Consider the following 13,472-nt stretch of genomic DNA (forward strand, 5'->3'; position numbering starts at 1 on the left):
ACCATAGTCTTGTTCGAGGAAAGGGAGATCAGGGTGTGCTCAGAACATATGGAATGCAGTTCACATCTGACAAATGGCAATATTTTGCACATGGCATAGGTAGGACTGCCCCAACGTCAATGCCACAAATACGTAGTTGCTGTAGACTCACCGCAGAATTGGAAAGAGGAAAGTGTACATACCAGCCTGTGACGTTTTGAAGATACTGATTATTTCTTTTAATACAGTATTTAAATGCATAAGATATTGATTTGCTTTAAATTGTAATGAAGGACTTGTAGTGCCTGAGGTGAAACAGCATGGCGGGAATCAGCAAGAAGACGATTGCTAAGGCAGAGAAAGGTCTGATGACTCCGAAAGATGTCAAGGTAAAGTTTTCTTTTTTATTCTGGAGCGTTATTGAGTTGGCGGTGCCGGGGAGGTGGGGCAACTAGGGGGCTGGTGAATGGGTCGCCATATCTTAGAGGCAGTGGAACTAGTGGGAGGAGACTGTGCCATAGATGAGGTGTTAGCTCTTTGATGTATTGGTATTTGGAAGGTACTGGTTCGGGTGTTCAGATTGTCGCATTCGGAAAAGGTTGTTGGCGGTGTTGGGTGTATATGTAGGGAAACTAGCGGGATGAGGAACCATTTTGTATAGAATTTTGGCACTGCAGAGGATGTGGTGTTAGTGGATATTGATGTGGAAGGTGATGGTTTGTAACGAATAGTATAATTTGAACATAGCAGATTAAGGCAGGCACCCGTTATAGGAGGTAGCAGTTGTATGAGGAAGGGTGCTTGAAAATTGTGATATCTTGTGGTAGTCTGATGGGTTGAAATCGTGGTATTGTTTTTTTATAGGTTTGGGTTGTATTATTTTGGCAGCTGTACCTACCTTTGGACGAAAGCGTCACTCGGACTAGCGACAAATTGTAAACAAAGGATAACTGCCCCAAACAATAGTGTACTGCTCGAAGAATCATCCACATTTTTGTATAAGATACTGACAAGCACAGATGTCACATAATCTTCGCCGGTTGCAGGTCCATACATTTATTACAATACGTACTCTACACATACATGTATATTGGACAAAATAACTTAGGGATATTGATATCTTTGTGATTGATATTTTATCAGTGTGTCAGTGAGTAAGTAGATCATAATTTAAAAAATTAAAAATAGTACATATTCCTAACTATTTTTTGTCCAGTATATTACTTGAATGTAATTACCATGGACCATCACAAAATCCTGATGACAAAGCCCAATGTCACTAGCACCTTTTTTTGATTTCAGGAGGACATGACGTTGGTCCTCGGACCTCACATGAACTGGCAGGAGATGCTGTGCCCGGCCCCTCTATCTGTATGTCTCCTGGGACAACTGGTTCTCGTCACTCTGAACAAGGACGTGTCTCTTGTGTCGGAACGTATGACAAGAGAGAGATTCAAATACACCGAGTACCCAGAGTCTCTGCGGACCAGCATTCTGCAAGTTGCTGATGAAGGATGGAATTCCTTCAACCTGGCCAACAAAAACATGGATCAGATACGACTGCTCACTCTGCAGATTCCCCAGCACGTCAAGAACGCTGTCAAGGTATTTTGAAACTGAATATGGATGAATGCAGTACTGATGTTGGTAGACACTTCTGCTTTCAAAGAACGATGTGTCGCCTGTATCCATGACTTTCTGATAAACATGCTGAATATCTCCCACAGAGAGAACATGCATGTCATTCAGAAGACAATGCCATGCACCATGAACGGACAGCATAACTTAATGAGAGCCTTTCAAAACTCCCTTACTTGCACCCTACAACACTCTCCCCGTCTCTCTCGTCCTCGAGACAGAAATTCTCCCTGACCCACAGTAAATCCCTCCCAATCACAATGATCTTTGTCTTTATGAAACTGAAACAGCTGCAATGACACAATGTCTCACTAACACGTCTAACGTCCTATATACCATCATTCTTTCTTTCAGTTCATCGTCAATGGATCAGAGATGGAAGTGCGCAAACTCGTCCCCGATTACTTGGCTAACATTAAACGAATTACTGACACTTGCGTTGTACGAGCTGAAGAAGTGGAGACACGATTTTGCACAGTAATGGCTTTGATAGGAGAACTCCAGAAAGCATGCACATTTGCTGAAGGTCAGTACTCTGAGAAACTCCTTAAAGCGGAAAAGGATCATGAGGTGAAGACATTGAGGCTGCAGTCATTAGAAGAAAGAAGGAAGCTAGCAGAAGAGGAATACAATGAATTGTGTAGTCATTTTAAAAAAGCGCAAGAATCATATCAAAAAGGCCATGGACTCCATGCCATCTGGTTGGAGTATGATCGGTATGGACTTCGTGGAAGGATTGGCTAAATGCACCCTAGGTGTTTGCCAATCGGTCACCAATGCTGTTACAAGGAAGTCTGCAAAAAAGGAATCGTCCAAGGGAATACGTATGCAGAAAGAAGAAGACAAGGAAGCTCTACTAATGATGGAACTCCCAGGACTGTCACACTGTGTAAAGACGCTTGTGACAGATTTTGATCAGATTATGCAGCGAACGGAACTGGATCATCTCATGATGGTCGAGTCAACCTTTCAGGATATCATTAAGGCTTTGAAATCCTACTCGGGAGTATGTAAGCAAAGAGTAAAGGACATTAAACATGACGGGTATCAGCTCATCAAGATAATGAAGACTGCTGGCAAGCAACTTACCAAAGAACATGCACTAGAAAATGATGCGAGGATGATAGCTGTTAGGCTTGAAGGTAGAATGAAAGCACTTGAGACATTCTGTACACATGCATTTGGACAGTCTGTACAGCAACCAACACCCATGATGTCCACCAAAGAGCAGAATAGTTCCAGTTCAGCTTCAGCAAGATATAGTGAGCAATGTAGATTCAAGGTAGAACAAAACGCTGCTTCGCTTCAGGCAATCAGGGAGGAATTCAAGAACAAAAGCAAATCACTGCAGGAAACCAATGCCCATGTGACATCAGTCATTGAAGAACTTGCACATTTAAACCTTGACAAGGCCAATTTTGATGAAATAAAAAAGTTGCTGGAGAGGGGTATTAAAGCTCTCGGACAGGTTCGAACACAGTGGGGAAAGCTGGTCAGATTTTTCACGACAATTTCAAACATCATCAAATGCTGTATGGCTGAAAATGTGAAGAATTTCGTCCAGGGTGCTGAACGAGGAGCAGAATTTCGTCTGGAGTACTCGATGTCCGATATGATGAGGGACATGATCTATATACAAGCATCTGAAGCCAACAAGCTGTCGTACATGGTCAACAATCTGGCAGAGATGTATGTTGAAGTGTCCGAGAAGCATTTGATGGATCAAGTGGCCAGCCTTGGGGAGCTACTTGCATTAGGTGCAGAGAACAAAAAAACGTGCCGTCTCCCGAAAAATGACCCAGTTGAAAAGACAAGCTCAGGACGCCACAGTGTCTATTGGGTTGATAGTTGCCCAGAAGCAGCTGGAGTTTGACACAAAGGTACAAAAGCGGATAGAGAGGATAGAAAGGGAGATGAAAGCCGTCCTACCCCCACCTCCGGCTGAAGATTCTACAGTTAAACGCCAGAAAAAAGAAGCACTCAAAGAAGCTGTGAAGTTCAAGGCTGAACACAGCGTGGTGGACGAGAATGATTGGGCTTGATCTTCGCCTTTTGCCCCAGTCCCTTGTTGATCGCTGGACTGACTGGTCCAAACTCGAGAAATTACCGGTGCCATTTAGCTAGAATGTTGTTAAGTGTGAACCCAATACCTTGTACAAGTACCAGTTATAGGGTTTGAGGGTAAAAGACTCTGGTATCATGGACTCCATAGAAACTTTTTGACCAATCCCCTTGGGCTATATTGTCACATGACAAGTAGAAGAGGAAAGAAAACCCGAATTCTTCCTCTTTCTGTCTGCACTGTCGAGGTCGCAACAACCCATATCAATCTGCGGATAACATTTTAATAAAGAGCTTCAGTTTGTTCAGAGGACAACTGGATCTTCCTTTATGAAACTGAAGTAGATTCCATCGCATAGTCTCCCAAATCTGCTCTTCCTCTCAAAATCGTCTCTAGTTTTGTTCCACATTACAAATATTTTGAAAATTGTTGCTATGAATATCAGAATTATTCCACTCTAAATCAAAGGGTGGTTGTAGTATTGTATCTATTCCCAAACCATATCCTCAGTCAAAGCATCATGGTGTCGTCTGTAATTCTTAGTCTATTCTTCGGCTCCCTTTTGGTTATAATACAAAACGGCTGTGCCGGATGTAAACAAAACTAAGCATCATCGTCTGCTTAATGTTTGTTTTAACATTGATTAGCCCTTATCAACCATCCGATAGGTATGCAGTATTATACTGATATAACTGCATATCCACAGCATCATTTTTGGCATTTGAATGTTATTGCAACTTTAGTCTGAAAAAGGTACCTTTCTCGTTCTTTTGAGATCTGGCATAACATAATCAGGCAATGACAACAGGCTTAGTATTGACCATCCTGCAAACCAAACTATGGATATTTTTGCATTTTTGGAATTTTCCACCTCTTCCGCCATACATAACTTTAACCAAGGTCGTTATAATATTCTCTAAACAGGCAATCTTGCTACATACCTTCATTATGAAGAGTATATGCAATAGAATAAAAGATTGAAGATAACTTATATGAATTGTTTGTAAATAATTTAGACCCAAATGTTTAACTTAACATACGAGTTTTAACATCAACGGAACTCTACCTAGTTCACCACAGAGCATATACAATGAGGTACACTTTTCTTTATTAGTTAATCATTTTCTCGTAAAACATATCTGTGCATTTTCAATTTGTTTAGTATTAACATATGCACAAATTTAACAATAGTACAACGACATTGGTTTCACTATTGACGCAAAGAGGTATAGCTAACATTGTATTCATAAGTTGAACATTTGACTTCTGTGTAAAATAAAACATTCGGCTTTAGTAGCTCGTTGACGAATTTTATGTATAATGGCGATCAAAAGAAGGTACACGGTTTGTGTTTCTTCCAATAAGATGACCTAAACCTTTTGATGAAATGAAAAATGTGTAAGCACACTGCCTTGTTTTACCAGGATATTATAACAGTGAACAGCGATGTAGTGATGACCACTTCAGACGGTTCCTACGATGCTGGAAGATCAAGGCCATTCCACGCAGCTGTCGGTAGGCCCGTATGCCATTCACCTTGATGCTGTGAATCGGATCGCGCTATGGCCCATGATGTGACTGTTGATGACGTCACCGTCAACCGGTCGCGTGGCCGAATAACCCGTAGATAGCGATCTTATTGGGGTGGTGAGTTGTCACTCTGGGACGTACACTTCTGGGTCGATCACATGCCTGGCCTGTCATACCGAAACGGTTAAAGAGCCGAATTATGCTTTATCGAGTGTAACCCAAGACTGTGTGTGTGGATTGTGACGGATGTGTGTATGTAGGGAGAATATTATGTGTTTGTTGCTTGACAGATGTGTATAAGTAGGGAGGAGAATGCATGTTTGTAGTGTGGCGGATTGGTGTATGTATAGTGAAGGGCGTATTTGTTAAGTGTGTGGTGAGTACAAGCTTTCACAAAGGAAGGCCAGTGAGTATAGACTGAGGGACTATTATCCAATAATATCATAATACCAAGAAATCGAGTTTTCACGCAGTGATTAGTCTGTCGTACAGACCCTGAAGCAAATATATCCTAGAAAGCCTACGGAAATCTAGAAAATGTGGCAAGTATATAAAGTCTCAGAGATCTATTTCATTATATTATTTTTTCTATGAACTTTTTCAATCAAATATATTAATTTCAAAGACTAGTGGTTAGTCTACGCAGTGATAGACAACGGGTTTTTCCAAGTCCAAGCCAAATTTAGACCACTGTTGCAATGCGTCAACCCATACAATCAGCCCTGGGACCACATATCAGTGCCTGATTCCTTGGTTGCGCTCGATTTCAGTCCGTGCGTTGTGATGTGTCTACTCTCAAACGAAACAGTTTGATCGCAAGTTATGAAAACAAACCATTAGAAAAACAAACAAAGATTATTTCACCTGGCCTCTGGTGCTGGCTGGGACTGTAGCCCATTCCCTTTTTATAACATGTCAACCAGTATGTTCTTTGAGGAATGATTCAATATATAGTGAATACACACTGATATTCTTACATAGCATACATGGAGTTAGAGTGAGGGGACATGACATACGGGTTTGTGTGAATATTGTGTGTGTATATGATTAGAGGTAGGTGTGAGTAGGGGTGTGTTTTCAAAGGGGTCAGTGTACGAAGGATGGAGGAGAGTGGGGGAGGGTAAGTAAAGAGCTGCATGGTATACTTATATAGTACTATCTGGATGTAATTTGAAGGGAGGAGTGAGTGTGTACGTGTGTGTGTGTGTGTGTGTGTGTGTGTGTGGAGGGATGTGTGTGTTTATAACCACTTCATCAGTATTATAGCCACACAGACGAACAGGCGACAATGATCATCCGTCATACTTGAGAGAAATAGAAATGGAAACTAGCGATGTACAGTAAAAATACTAGAGTATCAGAGAAAAGGTTATCATGAAAGAATATTACATTATTTAAGGGAACAATACACTATATTAGGGTACTACTGTACAATTCGTGGTAATGACTGTCAAACACTTAAGTTCCCACAATAACTCAATACGTATAGCAGTACGGATGCCGGAATCACAATACAAATATTTGCCCAAACACAGCCCTAATATTATGGTATGCACCCCCCCTCTCCTTCTCTCTCTTTTTCTCTGTCTCTCTGTGTGTCTCTGTCTCTCTCTGTGTCTCTCTGTATCTCTCTCTCTCTCGGGATGGGGATGGGGTGTGGGTGGGGTGTGGGGGTGTGGAGATAATGATTTTTATAGAGTTGCATGTACGATGTGAAAGACCACCCAAAAAGCAATGACTCCCCCCCCTACCCCCACCTCCAAAACATGTATACAAAATTATACATTACTATATAGATAATCCCTCTATACCCCCTCAGAACAAAATGGGTGCCCCCTCGCTTAAAATCGTCACCACCCCACTAGCAATAAGTCATGAACGGTCAGTATAGCACTCATTTTACGACGCAAGTATGTATTGTAGGTCAAATGTGTCATACCAGTTGATAATCATGATGAAGGTATGCATAAAGGCTTTCCTGCAAAACAATGTTTCACTCAATGTATTATAAGTGGAAACGTACGTTTTCTACCTGTCAATGCTGTCGGAATTGAATTCTCGGTAAATGCTGCCTAACATTGAATTGAGTGGGCTTCAAGTGGCATACTGACATTTGGTGTCTGGGACACATAGCTTATCGGGAGATGGAAGGCCGCAGCTCGCCTTGCGCCTGCCCTATAATTAGTTTTTTTTGCTCTTGGTAATTTCCCGAGAATTGTCAGTGTGGGGAAAACCAGCCGCGAGCTGGAGACAGGGTTTTCCAAGAAACCACAGCAGGGTCGTATATAAACCCATCGCATGATCTTCTCGCAGTAGTTCTCGTCTATCTGTCCATACCAAAGGCGGTAAGTACGCTCATTTTTTTTATTAGATAGTTCTAATATATATTGTGGGACAATTTTGCCGCAACATACTTACGATGTCTTGTTTCAATTGATGAATTGTGTTTTGATGTAAACTGGAGCGCAGCGCTGTCAGAATTATGTATCAACGAGTGCGTGGTTGTTTGTAGTCCGACTTCATGCATATGTTTGTTTCGTAGCGCAGTGATAAACCTTGCTTAGGGTTAAAATTGATAACCAGTTCAGACACAGTATACTGCCTCCGAGTACATATCCCTGGCTCACTAGTTTGGATACTCTGATGTGAAATGAGAACGTAGATTCATGCATCATGTGGCACAGGAGCTCGTGTTTTTGGAAGGATTAGCGATTTTGCTTTTGAGATGACCCCTTACTGAAAATGCTTCTCAGTACAACACATCATGAGGTACAGCGTGTTCAGATTGACCTGAGCTACTCTACATATGCATGAACCCAGTAGGTGAGTTGGCAGGCCGAGTTCACTTCATTAAGTAGGGGAACAGATAATGTTAAACGGCGACCTTGCCTCGGTTGTTCGAATATGTTGACAATGTGACTGTGTGCATTGGGTGGATGTGTATGCATGGGATAAGTGTGTATGTATGGGGTGAGTGTGTATGTGTGGGGTGAGTGTGTATGTATGGGGTGGGTGTGTATGTGTGGGGTGAGTGTGTATGTGTGGGGTGGGTGTGTATGTGTGGGGTGAGTGTGTATGTATGGGGTGGGTATGTATGTATGGGGTGAGCGTGTATGTATGAGGTGGCTGTGTATGTGTGGGGTGAGTGTGTATGTATGGGGTGGGTATGTATGTATGGGGTGAGCGTGTATGTATGGGGTGAGTGTGTATGTGTGGGGTGAGTGTGTATGTGTGGGATAAGTATGTATGTGTAGGGTGAGAGTGTATGTGTGGGGTGAGTGTATATGTGTGGGATAAGTATGTATGGGGTGAGTGTGTATGTGTGGGGTGAGTGTGTATGTATGAGGTGGCTGTGTATGTGTGGGGTGAGTGTGTATGTGTGGGGTGAGTGTGTATGTATGAGGTGGCTGTGTATGTGTGGGGTGAGTGTGTATGTATGGGGTGGGTATGTATGTATGGGGTGAGCGTGTATGTATGGGGTGAGTGTGTATGTGTGGGGTGAGTGTGTATGTGTGGGATAAGTATGTATGTGTAGGGTGAGAGTGTATGTGTGGGGTGAGTGTATATGTGTGGGATAAGTATGTATGGGGTGAGTGTGTATGTGTGGGGTGAGTGTGTATGTATGAGGTGGCTGTGTATGTGTGGGGTGAGTGTGTATGTGTGGGGTGAGTGTGTATGTATGAGGTGGCTGTGTATGTGTGGGGTGAGTGTGTATGTGTGGGGTGAGTGTGTATGTATGAGGTGGCTGTGTATGTGTGGGGTGAGTGTGTATGTGTGGGGTGAGTGTGTATGTATGAGGTGGCTGTGTATGTATGGGGTGAGTGTGTATGTGTGGGGTGAGTGTGTATGTGTGGGGTGAGTGTGTATGTATGAGGTGGCTGTGTATGTATGGGGTGAGTGTGTATGTATGGGGTGAGTGTGTATGTGTGGGGTGAGTGTGTATGTATGAGGTGGCTGTGTATGTATGGGGTGAGTGTGTATGTGTGGGGTGGGTATGTATGTATGGGGTGAGCGTGTATGTATGGGGTGAGTGTGTATGTATGGGGTGAGTGTGTATGTGTGGGATAAGTATGTATGTGTAGGGTGAGAGTGTATGTGTGGGGTGAGTGTGTATGTACGGGATGAATGTGTATGTATGGGGTGAGTGTGTATGTGTGGGGTGGGTATGTATGTATGGGGTGAGCGTGTATGTATGGGGTGAGTGTGTATGTATGGGGTGAGTGTGTATGTGTGGGATAAGTATGTATGTGTAGGGTGAGAGTGTATGTGTGGGGTGAGTGTGTATGTACGGGATGAATGTGTATGCATGGGATAAGTGTGTATGTGTGGGATGAGTGTGTATGTACGGGATGAATGTGTATGTATGGGGTGAGTGTGTATGTGTGGGGTGAGTGTGTATGTATGAGGTGGCTGTGTATGTGTGGGGTGAGTGTGTATGTATGGGGTGGGTATGTATGTATGGGGTGAGCGTGTATGTATGGGGTGAGTGTGTATGTATGGGGTGAGTGTGTATGTGTGGGATAAGTATGTATGTGTAGGGTGAGAGTGTATGTGTGGGGTGAGTGTATATGTGTGGGGTGAGAGTGTATGTGTGGGGTGAGAGTGTATGTGTGGGGTGAGTGTGTATGTGTGGGGTGAGAGTGTATTTGTGGGGTGAGAGTGTATTTGTGGGGTGAGAGTGTATTTGTGGGGTGAGAGTGTATTTGTGGGGTGAGTGTGTATGTGTGGGGTGAGTGTGTATGTATGGGGTGAATGTGTATAAGTGGGATGTGCATAAATGGGGTGGGTATGAATGAATGTATATATGCAATGGGTGAGCATGGGGGTCTATATGTGTGTATATATGAGGGAGGTATGTGTTTGCATGGGGGTGGCATTTATGTGTATTGATAGGGAAGGTATATGTGTGTCTGTGTTTTTGTTTATGCGAAGGTGGCAGGGAGGGTGGGTGTGGATGTAAGGGGGAGTGTTTTTGTTTATGCGAAGGTGGCAGGGAGGGTGGGTGTGGATGTAAGGGGGAGTGTTTTTGTTTATGCGAAGGTGGCAGGGAGGGTGGGTGTGGATGTAAGGGGGAGTGTTTTTGTTTATGCGAAGGTGGCAGGGAGGGTGGGTGTGGATGTAAGGGGGAGTGTTTTTGTTTATGCGAAGGTGGCAGGGAGGGTGGGTGTGGATGTAAGGGGGAGTGTTTTTGCTCAGGCGGAAGGTGGTAAGGAGGGTGGGTAATTTATGTATGTATGTCTTAGAGTATTTGTTTAAGCGGAAGGTGGTAGGGAGGTTCTGTGTGCATGTATGGTCTCTGTAGGGGAAGGGAGCGTATATGGGGGAAAGGGCTGGGTGTGACACACCCTTTTTGTGTTTTCGCGAGCGGGGGTGCTTGTGTAATCGGAATCTAACACTATATTTAATAAGATATATCGCTTTGATGCTTTTTTTCCCTTTTTCCGTATAAGTAATGTGTGTTTGCTGCCTGTGTGCTTGAACAGGATCTCCACTGTGTATCCTCTGAAGTAAATACAGCTAACTGTATTGATAGTTGACACTCCATATGTTCTCACACATTGATCAATTGAGTTTCGCAATGCGACAGCGTTCTATTATTGGCTGTTGGGAATTCCATGTTTCGTTTCTATGGCCGCTGATATTCACTTATTCGTGTGCGTGTTTGTGAGGGCGTGTGGCTGGGGGTGGGATGGTGGGGGGTGGGGTGGTGATGTTTAGACATTTTTTTTCTTTCGTTCTTTCTTCAGTGTACTGTGTCAGTGTAAGATATAAGCCCATATGTTACAAGCCCAAAATGGATTTAACCAGACCAGACGTTCCATAGAAAATAACTCAATTACAGTGAGTGCATGTGATGAACCTGAGACAAGTAGCAGAGAAAATGCAATGCTCCAACTGACCAGACAGTGGAATCACATTCATTGTTGAGTGTTTACGAGCTGAACACAGTTGTATATGTACATGTACTCAAAATGTCTATCGTTAACACTAATTAGGATAGGATCTTCCATTCATATTTTCAAGATTTTATTCATGTTATTTCCGAAAATACGAAATACCCTAATATGTTAATATTGTTATTCCTCTGCCATATATTGCTGGGGGAATATAAAATTACCCTCCGTGTCTGTCCGTCCATACGAAACCGGGAATGTACAAACTGTATCCACTTCTCCCCAAACAACGCTCTGTGGAATTCAATTAACTTATACATGGGACTCATACATTTCTTGTGAAGTATGTGCATCTCATATTTTGTTTTCGTATTTCATTGTTGTTGTTTTTGAGGAGGTTTTTTCAGGTTTAGAGATATTTGAACTTGGGTACATTTTGCTGAATTTCTCCATGTTGATAGTGTAATAGGGTACGAATGGTGATGGGTGTAGGGTGGGGAGGGGACGTTATCCACGTCTCCTCCAAAACTACTCTATGAACTGATACATGGGTTTTGGGGGACTCTAAGGGTGTGCATCTCATATTTTTTTGTATTCAGTTCTTTCTTCTTAAGTTCAGAGACATTTGAATTTCGGGGCATTTTGCTGAATTTCTTCATAATGATAGCGTAATAGGGGATGAAGCCCATCCACTTCCCCACAAAAATTCTTCTCAACAGAATTGAATGAACTTCTACGTGTCTTTCGTTTAGATTCTAAAGGTGTGCAGTTCTTATATTTTTACTCAATTTCTTAATTTTGTCACTTTTACAGATGTTTGAACTCTGTTGAATTTTGTTCTATTCAACCAGTTCGTTCCATCCAACACTGGGGTACACGTTTTCCACTTCTCCTCAAAACTCAAAACTACTTTATTGGAATTTTAATTCATTTAAATTACACACGTGCTTTATAGGTACTTTTAAGCCGTGCATCTCATATTTTGATTTTGTATTTTATTTATCTTTCCAATTTTAACTTATATGGATTTTGTTGAATTTCTGTCTGAATAAAGTGTTATAGGGGCTGAAATCTATCGCGTTCTCCACAAAAGCTGCTTGACAGTATTGATTGAGCTTCTACTTGTGTTTTATTGGGACCCTAAAGGTGTGCATCTCACACCTTGTTCATCCAGTTTCTCTTAGTTGAATGTGGTTCTATTCATCCTGTTCGTCCCGTGTAACAGGGGGTGTATTTTATCCACTTATTCGAAAAAAGACTGCACATAACTCATTTAGCTTACATATGTCTTTTATATAGACTGTAAAGGTGAGAATCTCATATGTTTTTTGTATTTTCTATAGTTTTGGAGGTTTTTTTCTTGTATGTTTAGCGACATTTGAACTTATATAAATGGAATTTCTCTCTGATAATAGTGAAATTCTTTCTGATGATAGTGAAATAGGGGATTAAGTGTATCCACTTTTCAATTAAGATTAAACATGTTTCATTGGGACTCGAAAGGTGTGCATCTCATAGTTGCATGGATGTTTATGGAACCTGTTTAGTAGATATTTCTCACCAGGACACACTCAGAGTAGGGAAGTCCTCCTACTGTAGCGGGGGCATCCGTGTCCCTGGACACAATTTGTTTTTGCTGAAAGGGAGCTCCCATCTCATCTCGAAAGTACCATGTACCGGCCATAATGTTAGTTGTATGGATAGACCCTGCCACCGTGTCCCAATCTCGTCATGTCTGGTTCGTTTCTCACGCTGTCGACAAGGGATATGCCTGTCTCAGAGTCGCGTCATGTCTGGGTCGTTTCTCATGCTATCAGCAAGGGATATGCCTGTCTCAGAGTCGCGTCATGTCTGGGTCGTTTCTCATGCTGTCAGCAAGGGATATGCCTGTCTCAGAGTCGCGTCATGTCTGGGTCGTTTCTCATGCTATCAGCAAGGGATTTACCTGCCCCAGACAGATGTAAAATGAGTGTTTAGCTTCAGTAATAGCTCTGGATGGGAATTTTGGTACACATTGATCAAGGGTTCTTCCAAAGTGCCGCCATTCGTTGCGACGTTAAACACCTGAACAAACATTCTATGCGAGAGTCTTTATGTGCCAATATACATGTACCGATAAGAAAGATTGATGTTGTGACATCCCTTTCGAAACAGGAGATGGATAATTCTCTTTATGTCTGAGACAGGCAATGACTTCTAAAACAATAGAATCAACGGTCTGTAACCTTGATTGTAAATTGAGTGTTCAAATTTCCCACAGAGGATGAACCCGAGCCCTTGTTGTGTTTAGTAGGAAGAGTTGGACTAGGATTTCAAATACAAGATAACCTCCTTCTGTTCCCGAAAATACTGGACAAAAATATCCTAAG

The 13,472-nt window shown here is 42.4% G+C and overlaps 1 protein-coding gene and 1 pseudogene across 2 annotated transcripts in view; both read left to right on the top strand.

The window, feature by feature from the left end:
- Nucleotides 1-13,472, top strand: part of LOC137273437 (uncharacterized) — a 270,044-nt gene that overhangs the window by 236,452 nt on the left and 20,120 nt on the right. Inside the window, exon 1 of one of the 2 annotated variants that reach the window (XM_067806127.1) lies at nt 7,460-7,554. The exons of the other annotated variant lie outside the window; for it this stretch is intronic. The gene's annotated coding sequence lies outside the window, so the exon portion shown is untranslated. Of the gene's footprint in view, nt 1-7,459; nt 7,555-13,472 lie in introns of those variants that run through there. 2 annotated transcript variants of the gene reach the window in all.
- Nucleotides 300-3,659, top strand: LOC137272391 (uncharacterized; annotated as a pseudogene).

The sequence above is a fragment of the Haliotis asinina genome, chromosome 2 (genome assembly GCF_037392515.1).
Source record: "Haliotis asinina isolate JCU_RB_2024 chromosome 2, JCU_Hal_asi_v2, whole genome shotgun sequence".
In the NCBI taxonomy this organism is placed as follows: Eukaryota; Metazoa; Mollusca; class Gastropoda; order Lepetellida; family Haliotidae; genus Haliotis; species Haliotis asinina.